This window comes from Bos taurus, chromosome 11 (genome assembly GCF_002263795.3).
Source record: "Bos taurus isolate L1 Dominette 01449 registration number 42190680 breed Hereford chromosome 11, ARS-UCD2.0, whole genome shotgun sequence".
Classification (NCBI taxonomy): domain Eukaryota; kingdom Metazoa; phylum Chordata; class Mammalia; order Artiodactyla; family Bovidae; genus Bos; species Bos taurus.
Window position 1 is genome coordinate 37,880,487 of NC_037338.1, and position 19,900 is coordinate 37,900,386.

The window sequence follows — 19,900 nt, forward strand, 5'->3', positions numbered from 1 at the left end:
ACTGAATCATGAAGAATTAGAAAATCTGAACTGCTGGTAATGAATAAGGAGATTAAATCAATAATTTAAAACTTACCAACAAAGAAAAGTTCAGGACTAGATAGCTCCACTGGTGAATTCCAATCCTTTTTAAACTCTTCCAAATAATTGACCTGAATAGAATTCCAAAGAAGACATATAAATGGCCAAGTAGTACATGAAAAGGTACTCAATTATCAGGGAAATGTAAATCAAAACTACCATGAGATATCATTTAAATCTGTTAGAATGGTTATTCTCAAAAAGACAGGTGATAAGACAAATACTATATAATCTCACTTACATGTGGAACCTAAAAAAGCCAAACTCATTGAAACAAAGTAGACTGGTGGTTCCAGGGGCTTACAGGGTGGGGAAAATGAGGAGATTTTGGTCAGAATATAAACTATCAGTTGTAGGAGGACTGAGTTCTAGGGATCTAATGTACAGCATGGTGACCATAGTTCAGTTCAGTTCAGTCACTCAGCCGTGTCCAACTCTTTGCGACCCCATGAATCGCAGCACGCCAGGCCTCCCTGTCCATAGCCAACTCCTGGAGTTCACTCAGACTCACGTCCATCGAATCAGTGATGCCATCCAGCCATCTCATCCTCTGTCGTTCCCTTCTCCTCCTGTCCCCAGTCCCTCCCAGCATCAGAGTCTTTTCCAATGAGTCAACTCTTCGCATGAGGTTGCCAAAGTACTGGAGTTTCAGCTTTAGCATCATTCCTTCCAAAGAACACTCAGGGCTGATCTCCTTTAGAATGGACTGGTTGGATCTCCTTGTAGTCCAAGGGACTCTCAAGAGTCCTCTCTAACACCACAGTTCAAAAGCATCAATTCTTCCATAGTTAACAATACTGTATTACATACTTGTAAGTTGCTAAGAGTAAATCTTTATATGTTCTCACCATAACAACAATAACAAAATAGTAACTATGTGAGGTGATAGTTGTGCTAACTAACCTTATTGTGATAACAATTTCATAATCTTTGTGTATCAGATCATCACTTGTATACCTTAAACTTACAGAATATTATACATCAATTATATCTCAATAAAAATAGAAGGAAAGAGAAAGAAAATATCCAGTGTTGGGAGTTAGGAGGGCAGTTATGTCGGATCAAATTTTAAAATATGCTGTGCTCCTTGACTCAGCATTCTAACAGTTAACCTAGAGAAATGTATGCACAGAGAAGAAATGTTTAAAAGCACAGACAGAAATGTTAATCACAACACTGTTTATCAAAGCATACCACTGGGAAAAGAAGTCCTCTAGTAAAGGTGTGGCCTAATAAGGCAGGAGATAGTCATCTCAGGGAATGTCACACAGCCATTAGAAAGAACAGATGAAAATGATATGCTGAGCACTGACATGGAAAGGTTTCCAAGACACAGGAAGTGAAAAACAGTGAGCTGCTTATCAATACGCATGGTGTAATCTATTCCTATTTTAAACATGTAACCCTGTGAAACCACCCATTTTTATATGTACATACATGTCTGCATAAATGCATAGAAATACATCTGGAAAGTTGTCTCTGGGGAGCAGAGTGGGTTTGTCTCCAGGTAGCCCAGTGGAGAGGCTCTTGCTCTGGCTATTCTGCTGGTTGATATTTTTACAAAAAGTATGTATTCACATATTACTCCTGCAATTTTAAAGTAGAAAAGATCTAGCATAGGCCCAGGGTTGCTGAAGAGCAGACCTATAAAATCCATTAGGTCTGCCTTCCCTCTGGGGGCCCACAAAGACTGACCAGGGTCTGGAGATGGAGAGTGAGGTAGAGAAAAGCAGTGCCAGCCCCACCCACGTGCCAGTGAGTCCCCTGACTTGGTGATTTTATTTTCCGCTGTGTCTCAGGTCAGGTCCCTTGAGAAACAGACTCTGAGACATCTGCACACAAGAGGTTTACTGAGAAGAGCTCTTGAGAACAACACCTCTGGGAAAGAAGACAGGACTGAGCAGAGGGAGAGGCTGGGCTATGTCGCAACAAAGGCCTGAGCAGACCCAGAAGCAGCTCTGGAGCCAGAGGGTTCTTCAGAGGTGTCCCCGCGTGGGGGCAGGGGGCTGGGCCTTTGCACCTCCTTCTTCACAGACCAGTCACTGGATGTGGGCTGCCTCTGGGAAGAAGTGAAACTTTGGCCAAAGCAGCCCTCTTCAGCTGAGGGGCCGATTCTGGGATAGACCCAGCTATGGGCAGCAGCTGGAGGAATGAACACCTCAGTCCTGAAGGGGAGTCTAGGAAGTGCACCATGTCTTGGGGAATCTGGAGCTAAGGGAGCATTTGTCTCAACGCTGATTCCTTCAAAGATGTCAGGTTGCAAAAATGAGGGAAAAATTCAGATGGACCTAGCACCAGTGCTAAGCCCCTAACCTGCACTGTCTTCTTTAAACCTCACAAGTCTGGGGTGAGTACCAATATTCTGTTTTACAAGTACTAATATAATTTGGTTTATAGATGAAATTGAAGAAATTATACAAAAATTATACAATGCAGAGGAACTTGAAAGCTCAAAGAAGTGAAGTAATTTGCCAAAGGTTATAGAGCTGTTGAGTAACACAGAAAGGTTTCAGGCTAGGTCTGGCAGAGTCCAGAGCCACCAAGAGGGGAGGTGGTTTACGAAGACTCAAAACGCTCAGCCAGGACAGAGAAAAATAAGAGCAACAACTGAGAGGCGTCAAGAAGGTAATTAGTGCCATTCTTCGGAATAGCAAGTTGGAAAAGAGATGTCCAGGTGCCACACAGAAGTCCTGGGCCCCTTCATTGTATAAAGAAAATCAAGTATGTAATTCTCTACATATTGTATGATGCTAAAGTTAGCATGTTTTAAAACATGCAAATCAGTCAGTCAGTTCAGTCACTCAGTCGTGTCCGACTCTTTGCAACCCCATGAATCGCAGCATGCCAGGCCTCCCTGTCCATCACCAAACTCCCAGAGTTCACCCAAACTCATGTCCATCGAGTTGGTGATTCCATCGAGTCGGTGATGCCATCGAGCCATCTCATCCTCTGTCGTCCCCTTCTCCTCCTGCCCCCAATCCCTCCCAGCATCAGGGTCTTTTCCAATGAGTCAGCTCTTCGCATCAGGTGGCCAAAGTATTGGAGTTTCAGCTTTAGCATCAGTCCTTCCAAAGAATACCAGGACTGATCTCCTTTAGAATGGACTGGTTGAATCTCCTTGCAGTTCAAGAAGAGTCTTCTCCAACACCACAGTTCAAAAGCATCAATTCTTCGGTGCTCAGCTTTCTTCACAGTCCAACTCTCACATGCATACATGACTACTGGAAAAACCATAGCTTTGACTAGATGGACTTTTGTTGGCAAAGTAATATCTCTGCTTTTGAACATGCTATCTAGGTTGGTCATAACTTTCCTTCCAAGGAGTAAGCTTATTTTAATTTCATGGCTGCAGTCACCATCTGCAGTGATTTTGGAGCCCCCAAAATAAAGTCTGACAATGTTTCCACTGTTTCCCCATCTATTTCCCATGAAGTCATGGGACCAGATGCTATGATCTTAGTTTTCTGAATGTTGAGCTTTAAGCCAACTTTTTCACTCTCCTCTTTCACTTTCATCAAGAGGCTTTTTACTTTCTGCCATAAGGGTGGTGTCATCTGCATATCTGAGGTTATTGATATTTCTCCTGGCAATCTCGATTCCAGCTTGTGCTTCTTCCAGGCCAGCGTTTCTCATGATGTACTCTGCATATAAGTTAAATAAGCAGGGTGACAATATACAGCCTTGACATACTCCTTTCCCTATTTGGAACCAGTCTGTTGTTCCATGTCCAGTTCTAACTGTTGCTTCCTGACCTGCATATAAGTTTCTCAAGAGGCAGGCAAATATTTACTATTTATTATTAATATTTACTATTATTTATTATTGATATATATTAATTTTAATACAAACAAATAAGTATAAAGACATGTAGGAGAGAAACCCCTGTGGGGTGATGGGGGCTGGATAAGAAGCCATTTAAGAAGCTTCCATATATATTCATATCATACTAATTCTTAAACTGGGTGAGAAGTACAACAATATTTATTATATAATTGTCTCTACAAAAGGTAGAAAGGATAATTTAATACCTTTTGGATTGTGAAACAGTTCATAAAATTGTTTTTCCAAAAGGAAAGTGTTCAGATAAGAAAGCTTATAATAGCTAAGCACATTATTTAAACTTGTACTTGGTATTTATTTATTTTAATCCTTACTCTAATTTGAGGTGTTATATGACTTAAAAATAGAAGGTGCATATTAATAAATGTGCAGATCCTTTAACAAAGACTTATCATTGAAAAATCCTGCTGAGTGTGTGCAAAGGATGGCCCATGTGTCAAGTCTTTAACCCATTCTAATGATGTACCTATTACCCACCTGGATCTTTTATGGAAATAGGATAAAAATACACACAGGATTGACATGTAATGTACACACCAGATTGACAGGCCTTGTTCTTCAGTCTGCAGGTGTTCACACAGGAAGCCAATGCCCGCCCTCCCCCACACACCGTGATGCATGTGATCCACAGCCCTTTGTTCTGTCACAGTCTGCCCCTGTGCAGGGCACAGTACATTAGGTTTCTTGTCTCCAAATACACGGGTTCCACCTGCCTCACCAGCTGCCCAGGGTCTCCTCTAATCCCTAAGCACATCCCTAGCTCTCCTGGGCTACAGATGACCCAGCTTCCTCCTCTTAGGATTGCATGGCAGAAGTGCTCGAGGTAGCATTCCTGCATGAGGGACAGTGGAGAAGGGGGTGCAGAAACTAGAGGTGAAGAGCATACCCCACGCTGCTCTTGGGGAGTAAAAGCCCAGAGACACCTGGATCTCTGAGGCAGCCTATTCCTGTAAGAATCTGGAGTGTTGGGGACACCAATTCCCTTGTCTCCTTGGGGCCTCTGAGTTCCCGTGCGGGCCCCTCGGGGAAACTGGCTGGGAACCACACTGTTACTTGTGGCGTCTGGCTCAGCATGCGCCAATCACCCACAAGCCAGTGAGCGCCGTTCAGGACAACAGGAAATAACCTCCAAGCAGACGGCTCACAGACCACAATCAAGACAGCAGTTTTTAAAGTGTTTTTTAAAATATTTTGTAAAGCTCCAATAATTCTTTTACTGATTCAAACAAACCAATGGAAAAAAAAAGATTAAATCAACCAGGAAAACTGAACACATCATTATCTAATATTTTTTTAAGCTACTGTTAATTGTATTGGGTGTGCTAATGGTCTTATTTTGTTCTTTCAGAAGTCCTTACCTGTTAGAAATACTTATTCAATATTTATCCATAGAATGATATGACATTAGGAATTTGCTTTAAAAACTGCCAACAAAACAAAGTAGTGGTGGGAGGAGTGAATAAAACAAAACTGGCAGTACGTTCATTGCTGAAGCCAGGTGGTGGGTGCATGGGTCTCCTTGTCCTACACTTTTGAGTGTGTTTGAAGACTTTAAAAAATTTAAAACTGAGATCTTTAGTTTCTCACCACATATAGATACCTTTTTTGTTTCCCTTTCTCTGCCTTTTTTCACTTACAAATGTAATATATTCTTATAAAAATGTCAAGCAATACAAGCACTGTAAATCCACTTTTCATTAATACAAGTAAGAACTATGTCATGTGTTTCTTTTCACTTTCCTGGTGGCTCAGTGGTAAAGAATCTGCCTTCCAATGCAGGAGATGTGGGTTCAATCCCTGGGCCTAGAAGATCCCCTGGAGAAAGAAATGGCAACCCACTCCAGTATTCTTGCCTGGAGAATCCCATGGACAGAGCAGCCTGGTGGGGTGCAGTCCATGGGCTCGCAAAGAATCAGACATGACTGAGCAACTAAGCACAAACAACAAAACTTCCTTATGCAGGACTCTGCCCAGCGCTGGTGTGTGCTCCATTTAATGCAGTTAGGATCATTGTTCCTCACACGAGCCCAGAAGGGACCTTTGAAGTTGTCTACTCTGATTCCTTCATTGCACAGATGGGGAAACTGACACCCTGAGGAGAAGGTAAGTTGGTCAGTGTCCCTGAGCTAGTTAGTGGCAAAATTATAAAAATCTCTCACAATCTTTGAGGCAACCTTTGCTGGGTAACTCTCAAGGAGACCCCTCAACCATAGGGCTGGTAAAGCCCCCATTTGTTCTGTCACCAGCACTGCCCATTCCCCCCACCCTTCTGACTTCTTCTGGACAGAAGCTGGGGGCATGAGAGGGCAGATCCCAGACTGAAAGAAGGCCTGGGTGAGCTGCAAGCCCACTCTGCACCAGCACTCTCCCCAGCTCAGCCCCACTCACTCCACCTCTCAGGGGCTGATGCCCACCCAGTGGGTGCCCTCCTTAGCTCCCACAGCCCCTCTTCCGACTCCACACCCGCCCCCTGCATGCAGTCAGTGAAGTAAACTTGCAATTTGATGCAAAAGGGAAAGTAAGAATGTGTTCTCTTAAAGCAAACAGTTGGGCTACTTGTCAGGCTTAAACAGAGGGTGGAGTGGCAGATGGGAATTCACACAAAATCCTAGGTTTATGATCTAGATTCATGAGATCCATTCTCTGATCCAGAACCCCACAGGACCCAAGATCTTCAGGGGCACAGAAAGGGCCAGCTCAAAACTATTCAGCTGCAGATTTGAGTTATTGACCCAGAACTCACCCAATCTGAGCCGAGGAGAGGGGGTTTCACTGGAGGGTCTAGATCTGTGCTATCAGCACAGTAGCCACTGGTTACATGTGGCGACTGAACACTTGAAATATCCAGTCCCGAGTAAGATGTTCAGTCACTATGAAATACACACCAGATTTCAAAAACAGTACAAAAATAAGAATGTAAAAAGATCTCATTAACAATTTTTATGTTGATATGTTAAAATGATGAGTGAGTGATAGTCGCTCTGTCGTGTCTGACTCTATGACTCCTTGGAAAGTAGCCTGCCAGGCTCCTGTGTCCATGGAATTCTCCAGACAAGAATACTGGAATAGATTGCCATTTCAGTATTTTGGATATATGGGGTTAAAATATATTATATAAGTTATTCTGTTTCATTTCTATCACTTTACTGAAATATACTGGACATGCAATCAACTACCTGTATTTAAAGTGTTATTTAAAGAGTCCAGTTTGACATGTATATACTGGGAAGCCATCAGTACACCAATATAATGAACATGTCCATCACCCCCCCAAAAGGTTTCCTCATGCCCCTTTGTTGTCCTGCCTTCCCACCCCTCATCCTAAGATAATTACTGATATTCATTCTGTCTCTATAGAATAGTTTGCGTTTTCTAGAATTTTATGTAAGTGGAACCAGAGAGTATGCATAATTTTTTACTGCTTTCACTCAGCATAATTCTTGTGAGATTCATTCATGTTGCTGCATATATCAGGAGTTCATTTTTTCACATTGCTAAGTAGTATTTCGTTATATAAATCTATCATAGTTTTTTGTTTGTTTGTTTTTTTATCCATTCACCTGTTGATAGACATTGGGGTTGTTTCTAATTGGGTGCTATTCCAGATAAAGTGGGCTTCTCAGGTGGCGCTAGTGGTAAAGAATCCACCTGCCAATTCAGGAGACACAAGAGACTAGGGTTCGATTCCTGGGTTGGAAAGATCCCCTGGAGTAGAAAATGGCACCCATTCCAATATTCTTGCCTGGAAAATTCCATGGGCAGAGGAACCTGGCAGGCTAGAGTCCATAGGGCCACAAAGAGTCTGACATAACTGAGTGACTGAGCACAGCACAGATAAAGTAGCTACGAACATTTGTTTATCTGTTTCTTATAACTTTCACTTTTTAAAAATATGTCAACTACGAAATGTAAAATGTGCTCATGTTGTATTTCTATTAGACAGGGCACACCTAGATTCTCTTCTCAGCCCTCTGCTTTCCTGGCTTGGGCCAACTGCCTGCTTAATTTGTGTTTAATTCAACCAGCTGGTGCCCTGGGCCAGGTGTGGAGCCAGAGCAGAGAGGTGAAGGGCCCAGGGAGGGGGGGGACCCTGAATACATCACTGCTGTGTGCCCTCCTGGCCTTTCCAGGGACTGCCTCAAGGCACTGGTGATGGGACATGGAGGAGGGAAGCAGATGCATAAACGGTCACCTTGAATTCAAAATCAGAAGCCAGAAAGAGCTGCATAAAGGCTCAGTTGATGTAGAGGAGGAGGCACGTGTGTCTAGGGAGTCTGGGAAGGTTTTCCTAGGAGACGACACTGGCACTGGGTCTTGGAGGGAGAGAATTCACAAACCAGAGTAGGGGGAGGAGTTTCTAAGTACAAGAGAAAGCTCTGAAATTCCCTGGAGCAAGGCTGGTGCCATGGACTGGGAACTCTGGACAGAGAGGAGGGCATGAGATGAAGGTGGTGAGAGCACAGGCTGGAGAGGGGCTGGCAGTCAGAATGAAGGGTCTGCTCCGCCATGCAGAGCATCCATGCAGTGATACTCACAAGCTAGGGAAGAGAGCCAGGCCAGAAGGCACTTTAGAAAAACCCCAGGGTCGGGGAAGAAAACAGGAGTGATGACTACTTGGGCAGTGCCGGTGTACAGACAAGGACTAAGTTCTGGAGAGTTCAGAAGCTGATTGAACACGAATTGGCAACTAGCCCTATGTGAGGCCCACAGAAGAGCACCACCCTGGGGTCCCCTACAGCTGGGCTCTGGGGTAGAAGTCATCCTCTCCTGCATAGATTCTGGCTACAACACCCCCCAAAGGTGTCCCTCTCACCCTGTCAAGACCACCCACCCCACTGCTGGTACACAGAGATTTAAACTCCACAAGTGTCTCCTAGCAGTTCCCCCTGTGGCTTTCTACCACCTATAAGATGAAATCTCACTTCCTTAAATGTTCATGAAGCCCTGGGCAAGCTGGGCCCACCTACCCACATGCGCAAGTACACATATGTACACATATGTTCGTGTACACACACATACACGTACTCATACACACCAGAGCCCTGGCTTTCCAACTCCATGATCTCTTGGCGTGAGGGTCTTGTCACATGGCTTCGCCCAGACTGAACACAAAACCCTTCTCCTTCCAGGCATGGTTTAGGCTCCTGAGGCCTTCCGACTCCTGCATCCGAGGCACGCTGTGCAGCTCTAACCTCTTCCATGCTCACTAAACTGTCACTTCTTGAGGGCAATGTCTAAGTCTTTTGTTTCTGGAACTGGATTGCTGGAAATAGATGTGAGAATAACCTGGTGCTGGCAGTAATTGCCTTGGGAAAGCAGAGATGAGGGCAGAGCCCCAAGACAACACTCCAGGCAACAGAATTTCTGACCCAACGCAACATGGAAAGAGGGTCAGAGGTCATCTCTCCATTCTCTACTCTGCAAAGTCCTGGGAAGGCTTATTTTGTCAAAGGGGAAAAAGCTGTATGGAGACAAGAAAAGACAACCAGAGGTCCCTGCCATTAACATGTTAGTAATTAAGGTGACTATGATAGAATAACGGAGAAGGCAATGGCACCCCACTCCAGTACTCTTGCCTGGAAAATCCCATGGACGGAGGAGCCTGGTAGGCTGCAGTCCATGGGGTCGCTAAGAGTCGGACACGACTGAGCGACTTCACTTTCACTTTTCACTTTCATGCATTGGAGAAGGAAATGGCAACCCACTGCAGTGTTCTTGCCTGGAGAATCCCAGGGACAGGGGAGCCTGGTGGGCTGCCGTCTATGGGGTCGCACAGAGTCGGACATGACTGAAGTGACTTAGCATAGCATAGCATAGCATGATAGAATAAGCGTACGTTAAAGGACAAAGAAACATTGGATATCCACCATTTTAAAAAGAGCAACAAAAAATGTGATTTACAGGTCAAGTCTGCATGAAATTAACTGAATATTTATTGAGCTCCTGCAATGTCATCAGGTCGTCCTCAAGCTGTAAATGATGCCACAAGTGAACCTAAGTTGTCCTCCCTTGTCTCCAAGTGTTACCACTCATACTAGGAAGCAAGGTCCATGCTCAGGAGGACATTTGGGGATCAACCCATCCCCAGGTGAGGAGGCCCAGTAAATCAATGTCACAGGTGTCTGGAAAGGGGCTTCCCAACTTTTCTGTGCATTTGCAGTTCCCAAAAGCAGATTCTGATCCAGTAGTTCTGGGGCTCAAGATGCTGCCTTTCTCACAGGTTCCCAGCAGAGGCCCCAGCTGTGGGTCTGGGCCCCACTTTGAATAGCCAGGGCCTTAGTGATGAAGAGAACCACGTGAGCTGGGAAAGCTCCACACACAGAACTGAAGGAGAGGGGGACTGGACAAAGCAGGGGGGCATCCGGGGAGGGCAGCCTGAACAGGGACGTGGGACAGAGGCAAGCTCACAACAGGAGAGAACCCTGGTACAGGAAGTCCATAGGCTGGAAGTGAAAATACTCATTAGCCAGTGGCAGGAGTGGGACAGGACTGAATTATGTGGAGTCTTAAATGCCACACTCAAGAGCTGCAATTTAATTCAAAAGGGGAAACTGAGCTGGAGTTGGTTCTTGAGTCATATTTAGCTGACACATTCAGGAAAAATAGAGGGAAAAGTAAGGAATATATATATCCACGCAGAGGAGGAGGTGAAATAGAACATGGTTCCTCTCACTCCTTACTTTAAGGCACTGAGGTCAGCTCTTTGTTGCCATGTTCCCACCCCTACCCTCCATCTCTTTGCCTCAATCCAGGCCCTGCCCCCTGAGTCTTTTGGCTCTAGAAGCCTTTCAAATCTCAGATGATCCATGAACATGAGGAAAGAAACCTTCTACGGTTCTGCACAGCCTTTCTTTCTCTCTGTGAATGTATAAACAATTCCACAGCACATGATAAAAGCAAGGGGAGGGGGGGACTCACATTAATTTCCTTGAAGCAAATGATAAGCTGGCAGGTCTGGCTCTATGGGAGGAGATAAAAGTTCCAAACACAGCCAAGTGGCTCTCGGGATCCGAGCCTGGTACGGATGCAAATTAAAATAAAAACTATATAAACAGCCGCACAATTGCACCATTCAGGGCTCCTTCATTAGAAGCCAGCTCTCCAGCACCACTGCCCACAAAGACAACTTCTCTTTCTTTTCCCTCCTAACGAATTTCCAAGCTGATCAACAAAAGGAGGCTAAGGACAAAAGCAGTTCTAATTGATGAGGCTCTGGGGAGAGGGTCGTTGGGGAGATTCATTTTATGTGTGTAAATCAAAAAGCAAATGTGATGTGTCAGACTAGCTGAGGATGGGCCTCCCGCTGGGGATCGCGAAGGTGCCAAGTCCCTCCTCTCAAGGTTGGGCGCAGCCGGATAACAACCCAACGGTCACATGAACCAGCCAGATCTCCCAGTGCCCGAAAGAGCCAATTTCCCCAAATGCCACCTCATGCAAGAGGACCTACCCAACAGCCAGACCCAGCGTGCAACCACTCACTACTGTGGCAGCCTCTCCTGTATATTGCAGAGGACAGAGTTCACTGGCTGTATTATCATGAAGCCTCTTTAAGCTGGGGAATCACTGGCGTGAGGAAACACAGTATTACCAAAATCCACCACTTGTTGAACATTCAAGCTCCAGAGGGGATCTCTGCTCATAAACTATACGCCTCCCTGATTTTTTTTCCCACTTGGTTCATATTTCTAATGACTTAGGCCATGCCAGAAACCTCTTCTAGTGACAGTGTCTTCAACTGTATCATTCATCCATACACCCTACTCTGCAGCCAGGAAGATTTCGTCACAGTTCCAGATCCTTTCACACTCATCCCCCCAACCCACACTCCTCCCCAAGCTTGGAATTCCCTACTATTCCCCCGCTGTCCTCCTACATCATCTTCACCTCATGAACCTCATGTTTTCTCAATAATCTTTGATCTACTCATCTCATCGGAGAAGGCAATGGCACCCCACTCCAGCACTCTTGCCTGGAAAATCCCATGGACGGAGGAGCCTGGAAAACTGCAGTCCATGGGGTCTCTGAGGGTCGGACACAACTGAGCGACTTCACTTTCACTTTTCACTTTCATGCATTGGAGAAGGGAATGGCAACCCACTGCAGTGTTCTTGCCTGGAGAATCCCAGGGACGGGGGAGCCTGGTGGGCTGCCGTTTACGGGGTCGCACAGAGTCGGACACGCCTGAATCGACTTAGCAGCAGCAGCCCTCATCTCATGGGCTATTGGGAGACTCAAATGAAATGAATGTGAAGTAACTACAAATGGCATAAATATTTATAGTTACACAGAAATGCCTTAGTTGAGGCTATAGCACTCGACCATTTAGTGACTACCAAAAATCTATTGTTAAATGAGACTTCTTTTTTTAGCCAGTAGGACAAATGAAAATTCTTGCATATCAATATCAGAAGGAACTCCCAACATTTTTAAATGATAGAAAGCCATACAGCGAAAGCGAGCCACCCCCTACTTTGGTCCCTTTGTGGTTCCCCAGATTATCTCAGCAGCACGTGCCTGGTACTCACACTCTGCTTCACCCAGTTAATGCTTCTAGCCACACTGATCTGACATCAAGCCAAAGGGCTGGTGCCTGGGAGAAGCAAAGACCAAACAGCGTGCTGAGGAGGAGAGAATTTTTTTTTTCTCCAGCTCTGGGTGTTGCTTTACTTTGCCCGTTTATGGAGGAGTCCATCATTTAGAAAATGAACTGTGTTTGCAGTCTCAGTGAGGGCAGCTGCTGTGGATGAAGGCCTTGTGTTCTTCCTGCTTATATCCTAAGAAGCAAAGGGGGAGCAGAGAGAGATATGAAAGGCTCATGACCAGACTGCCCTTTCTACCCTCCCCAGCCAGCTGGGTGGTCACAGAGCTCTATAGTTATTCTCTCATTTTCCCAGTTGATAAGGATAAGGGAGGTGCTATCTGCCACAGACACCCTCAGCTTTAGGAGAGGACAACCATAGCACTGTTGGGTAACAGCACATGACCCAGCACTATTTTCCTCAACACTTCCAAGCCCTGGCTGCCCTGGACAATGCTGCTGAAAAGATAACAAGGTGGGGTTGATATGCTCAGGTCTTTTCCAAACCACACTCACATCATTACTTGTGAGAACTTCCTACGGCTGCCACAACAAATTACCACAACCTGGGTGGCTTAAAACTACAGAAATGGAGTTTAGAAAGATGGTAACAATAACCCTGTGTACGAGACAGCAAAAGAGACACTGATGTATAGAACAGTCTTATGGACTCTGTGGGAGAGGGAGAGGGTGGGAAGATTTGGGAGAATGACATTGAAACATGTAAAATATCATGTAAGAAACGAGTTGCCAGTCCAGGTTCGATGCACGATACTGGATGCTTGGGGCTAGTGCACTGGGACGACCCAGAGAGATGGTATGGGGAGGGAGGAGGGAGGAGGGTTCAGGATGGGGAACACATGTATACCTGTGGCGGATTCATTTTGATATTTGGCAAAACTAATACAATTATGTAAATTTTAAAAATTAAAAAAAAAAAAAAGACACCAACAGAAGTTTCCAGGTGCTGACCATTTTTTGGTCTCACATTTTCCCCTAATCTACTCCAAAGTGACTTGCTTCCCCCAGGTGAAGTGGCTGACATTTAAATGGCAGCTGCTCATACAAATAAATAAAGTTTCTATTCCTGCCAAAAAAAAAAAAACTACAGAAATGTATTATCTCACAATTGTGGAAGCCAGAAGTTCAAAGTCAAGGTGTGGACAGGGTTGGTTCCTGCTGGAGGCTCTGGAGGAAAATCCATTCCATGTCTCCACCGGGGGCACTTGATGGCACTGCTTGGCTTGGGGCTCTATGGCTGTAATTCCTGCCTCTGAGTTCATATGACCTTTTCCTTTTTGAGTCTGTGTCCTTCTCTCTTTTGAGGACACCTGTCAGTGGACCTAGCACCCACTCTAAGTCCAAGATGATCTTGAATCTTTGTATCTGCAAAGATCTTTTTTTCCAATGAAGTCAACTTTGCAGGTTCCAGAGACACATCTTTGGGGTGACCCCTATTCGATCCACGACAAAGGGAAAGGCAGATAAGCACCTAAACAAAGGGAAAGGGAGACGAGGAGGAAACTACCCTGAAACTGTTGAAACCTTCAAGAATTCGTGGGGCAAAGTGGGGAGGGGAGTTATTCAGCCAAATTATGGTAACAAGGGCTGTGGAGTACTGAATGGACATTCAGCATGGCTGCAGTAGGGAAGAAGGGTGCCCTCCACTGAGACCACCACTGAGAGGGCACCATGCAGCTGCAACAGCAGAGTCACTGGCAAAGAGCCACCTCATCCATCCCTTGCTCCCACTTACCCACCCTCTTCCTCCTGCTTCATTTACCCCGACTGGGTAACCTATGAATCACCCGTCTTTTTTTTTAATTCCCTAGGGGATTAAGCGAGATGGCATCCTGGGCTGAGCCCTGGAAACTCTCCCAGAAGCCTGTTAATGAACTTTGCCTGCCTGCCTTGTGAAAGTCAGTCAGCTCTGTCCACTGAGAGGCTGCTCAGATGACCACACTTTCGTGCTTGGTTTGTGAACACAGATGCAGCACTTAACTGTCTTCTGCTGCTGTTCATGTTTACCAAAGGAAAAGCCCTCCAAAACTTAGTGCACAAAATCCCAATTTAAGGATCAAAAAAAGGTACACCGTGTATAAAAATTCTAAAAGATCCTTTCTCCCAGGAAGAAAATACTGAGTGAATCACCATTCCCAAGTTTCAAAGGAACAGTTCCTTAAGTTTCCCTTCAAAGAAATCCCTGCAGTGTGTAAATAGATAGAGAAGATGTGTCAGTGATAGCTACCAATAAAGCGTCTGAGTCTGAGATGTCAGGCCTTCAGTCAAGGCCATGCCTATAACACATCCTTGTACATGTGTGTGTGTGTTAAGTCACTTTAGTCATGTCCAACTCTTTGTTACCCTATGGACTGTAACCCACCAGGCTCCTCTGTCCATGCGAATTCTCCAGGCAAGAATACTGGAGTGAGTTTCCATTTCCTTCTCCAATAACATGTCCTTAGGTCTTGTTTTTAGGCCTGGAGTTCATTAACAAATTAATAGTCGAAAGTCAAACTTTTCTCTACAGTGCTAGGAAGAGGAAGTCTGGCAAATGTGGTCTGAAAAACGTCTATGGATTGGTTGAAGGGCAGGTATTTGTTGAGTGTGTACCTTGCATGGGTCACTCTACTGAATATCAAGAGTATAGCAGGGACAGAAATTCAGACATGGCCCTTCATAGAGATGGAGGAGAGGAGATGGTAAACTGACTATCACACAAGTAATTGTAGTTGAGCTAAGTGGTACAAAGCAAGAGCATGGACAGTTGTGGAATCACACACAAGGCTCTTGCATACCTAGGAGATGATATGGATGGAAATAAAGGAAATAGGTACTTTGCCCCCAGTGATGATGAAATGTCCAATGAGTCTCCTCTGAAGGTTTTATATATACTCCCTCTCCTTTCTCAAGGATAGAGATCTTGCCCCTCTAGGACCTACAAGTATTTGAAGCACATCTGCCAGCAGGTTGTCAAAGTGTGTGCCCAGTAAGCCCAAAGGGAATCCTAGAGGCCCAGAGGACAGGAGAGGGGTGCTCTTGGAAAGATGAAAGCAATAGAAATAGGTCCCAGGAGCTGAGATGAGAAAATAAGACTCTAGCCACCTAGAGTCTATTACCAAAAAAGCAAAAGAACAAATGTTGGCAAGGATGTGAAAAAACTGGAACATTGCACATTTTTGGAGGGAATATAAAATGGTATGGCTGCTATGGAAAACAGTATAGGAGGCTCCCCCCCAAATTACAAATTGAACCACCATATGATCCAGCAATCCTACTTCTGGGTATTCATCCAAAAGCATTAAAGTCAGGATCCCAAAGAGAGGTTTGTACTTCCACGTTCACTGCAGCATTACTCAGAAGAGTAACGCTGAAGATATGGAAACAACCTAAATGTCCAGCAATGACTGCATAAGGAAAAGGTGGCACCTCCAAAAAGAAGGAATGCCTGTATATGCCAAAAGAAAAACTTGACTTCCAGCTGTTGACAACAACATGGATAAGCCTTGAGGACGTTATATTGAGAGAAATAAGATGGTCATAGAAGAACAAATATTGCATGATTCCAGTTAAATGAGATACATAAAATAGCCAGATTCACAGAAGAGAGTAGTATGGTGGTTGCCAGGGGCTGGGAGGAGGGAGAAATGGAATTGCTGTTCTACAGGTATAAAATTTCAGTTATGCAAGATGAGTAACTTGCAAAGTTGTAGAGATCTGCTGTTCAACACTGTGACTATAGCTGACAGTATTGTGTTATTGTTCACAGCATTGCTCACAGTTTGTTAAAGAGGGTAGATCTTAAGTTAAATGTTCTTACAGAGAGAGAGAAAGGAAGGAAGATAGAAATTAAAGAAGAGGAAAAGGAAAGGAAATAAAACAGGGGAAAAAAGGAAAGAGAAAAGAAAGATAGAACTTTAGATCAGGAGTTGACCACCTGTAGCCTACAGTCAAACCCAGCCTGCCACCTGTTTTTGTACATAAAGCTTTATTGCAACCCAGCCACATTTCATTTACATATTATCTGTGGTTCTTTAGCACTACAACAGCAGAGCTGAGTGGTTGTACCAGAGGGTGCATGACCTACAAGGGCTAAAATGACCACCGTGTACAAGGGTTCAGCTGTTGGCTGTCTTCAGGTTCTCCACATTTCTGTTCTTGCTGTTTTCCTACAGGAAAACTTGAATCTTTTCCATACTGCTCATTAGTCTGTCCCTGAATCCACTGACTGGGCTTAGCCTTTTCTTTTTGCCACAATTCTAATTCACAAGCTTCTAGCTTGCTACTGGTCACTGGACACATGTGACTATTTAAATGCAAATTTAAACTAATTACTTCTGGTGGTGGTGGTGGTTTACTCGCTCAGTTATGTCTGACTTTTTGTGATCCTGTGGACTGTAGCCCACCAGGCTCCTCTGTCCATGGCATTTCCCAGGAAAGAATACTGCAGTGGGTAGCCATTTCCTTTTCCAGGGGATCTTCCTGAACCAGGGATCAAACATAAGTCTCCTGCATTGCAGGCAGATTCTTTACCAACTGAGGCACCTGGGAGTCTGGGCTTTCACAAAGAGAATTTTGCCACCCCTTGCTTCAGAGCCATCGGTACTCTTAGCACTACACCAGAATGTCTTTAAACACTTACCTGGGCTGCTTTGGAGGAAGGAGGATCGAAACCTCAAGAGATGTCCATGTGCTAAGAACATCAGAGTGTACACATGAGCCCCTCCTGTGAGCCAGGCACTGTTTTAGAAATATCAATACACTCAGCCCTCACTTTGTGAGGTAGGAATAATCATCCTGTTTTACACATGAGAAAACAGAGGCTCAGAGATGTAAATTGTTGAAGTGGAAGAGCCCTATTTGAAAGTAGATCTGTCTGGGAATGTGTGAAATCACTATATCCAAATTCCTACTCTGTCTGCTGCTTAAACATTTCTACAGGATTACTGAGGAGAATTCTATAACTTTGGATAAAGAGATGATCAATAGGAACTACCACAACTGAATCCACTAACTGACAGTATTAGGCTGCCCGATAGGCCAATGCACTGTTTGGGCCCTTGGAGACTTGGAAGATTAGAGAGTCAGTTACCATTGGGTTCTTTTTGAATTCCTACAGTTGTGTACTGCAGTGAGGGTGTGGGCAAAAGGGGAAAGTTTGCCTTATTGTGAGACCATCAAAGACATAGTTGCTTCCTGGCAGGCTATTATTACCCTAGTAATCACATCATAAAAATGTGCACTCCTCATCCAGACAAGGGAACCAGGATTGTGAGGCAGTTCTGGCAACTACATCAACAATAAAGGAAATTTACAAGACCAGGCAGTGTTTAGTTCAAAGGAGAGAAGCTGGCTAGCTGTGCATTATGCCTTCAAGAAGCCCTGCCATATTGAGAAGAGCAGCATTCTGTGTGCTCTGTCAGACTTGAGAATGTATAACAATAGAAGTAAAATGAAAGCCAATTTTGGCTCAAAGGTTGAAAGACTGTTCCAACAACTGGAATCTAACAAAGGAAGGGACTTTTGAGATAATGAGCCCACCCACCTCTGGAGATGTCCAAGCAAGAGCAAATGACAGCAGGGATGCTCTGGTACGGATTTCTGAAAAGTATGAATGTTAGACTAGCTCACCTCCACAGCACCCTCCATTTCAAAGAGCCCAAAATTCTGTAAACAAAGAGATCAGCCTGAGATCACACTAGGAAAATCAGCACTTTGAACCAAATATTAATGCTCTAACTCTATCCACATTCTAATCACAACATCTCACTAAGAGCAAGTGGCTCTTTCCAACGAAGCCCTGGGCACCTATGATCATATTCCAGGACTAACTGAATATTTATGACATAACTATAAGAATGATTTTTTAGTTTGCCAAGTGAAATTGTAAGATCTCTGGTTTTGGAGGAGGCAGCAGGGAGTGAGTGGGTGGTCAAAATAATAATATTAGCTAATATTTACACTAACTTTGCCATTTACAGGGAAATCTATGATCCAGTTAATCTTCACAACAACCCTGTTACCATGCTAGTCATTATCAGACATTGGTACAGGAAGAGGTTGCCCGGTTCCCCCAGATGGCTACAGACCTACTGAGTGACACTCCAAGACAGAAGGGACCACCTTGATAGATACCATTTTGATTCACATCCTACAGAGACTAGCCAAGAGTTTAGGGTTATCCATTTAAATTTGTTCACAGTTTTTGTAATGGAGGTAGCCATTTTGGCACACAAAACGTAGCAGAAGTGAGTGCATTGCTCAGAACATTATGTATTTACAGTATATACTTTTTACAAAGCTACCAGTGTTTGCCAGTGTTTCCGTTATCAGGATGAGTTTCACATCCTGAGGATGCATTGAGGTTAGGAGGCTAGACACTGCAAGAGATAATTATTAAGGTTCATGCCATCTACACACAGGTCGTCATTATCATTCACAGCTCCCATCAGCAGCACTGGATTTTGTATCCCATATGCCCAATCAGGTCTGGACTGAATCACCCCCTCTTCTGTCACAATACCTGTGGAGGCTTCTGGAAGGAAAACAGTGTGCACATGTTAGCTAGCCTGTGTGGGGATTAGAGGATGTGCACTCACTGTCGCCTGGAGAAACCCTCCATGTTGCTGGGGGTTAATTAGTCTATTAGACTAATTAAAGGGCCCAGGAATAACTGGAGATGACCATCTTTGCTTCTAAAAACAAAGAACATCCCTCATCAGAAACACGCCTTCCAGCATTTAAGCCAGGCAAAGCATTTAGGTAAAGCATCAGGTAGGGAGATAGAGGGTAAGGCAGGGGAGAACATTCCAGGCAAAGGAGCCACCTGAGTAAAGGCAGGAAGGCATGAAAATGAAGAGCCTCTTCTCTGTAACAGAGTACAGAGTGCACACAGGGGTGCACACACACCAGAGGCTGAACAGTTGGCCTGGGGGCCATAATAGGGTGTCCCTCTGACAGCAAGCTCCAGAGAATACTTAATGCTGGGGTCCAGTGCTTGTCAGACAGGTATCAAAATCAGCGGGAGGGCTTGTTAAAGCTCAGCTTTCTGGTCCCCTCTGCAGAGCTCCTGACCCAGTGGGTCTGTGGTGGGCCCAAGACTGTGCATTTCTAACAAGCTCCCAGTTGATGCTGATGCTGCTGATCCAGGGGCCACTCTTTGGGAACAACTGCTATAGTGAACAGCAGTTGATAACTGCTTTGAATGGGGAAGTGAGGTGATCAGAGCTGTGTGCTTACTGTCTTTTTTGACCAGTTTGAAGAGCCGATACTTCTGTGAGAAGGTGTGTAAGGAAAGGAATTTGTGGGAAAAGGAATTGGCTCAAGGAATGAATATATGTTCAGTGGTGAGATTTGATTCAAAACGTCTCATTTTTCACCCATCTGGCAGAAGGAACTAAG

At 44.6% G+C, this 19,900-nt stretch overlaps 1 long non-coding RNA gene across 1 annotated transcript in view; it reads right to left on the reverse strand.

Annotated features, from left to right (window-relative positions):
- LOC101902504 (uncharacterized) overlaps window positions 1–19,900 on the reverse strand; it is a 36,336-nt gene that overhangs the window by 5,545 nt on the left and 10,891 nt on the right. Inside the window, exon 2 of the long non-coding RNA XR_009496425.1 lies at window positions 77–152. This is a non-coding gene — a long non-coding RNA (uncharacterized lncRNA). The remainder of the gene's footprint in view (window positions 1–76; window positions 153–19,900) is intronic.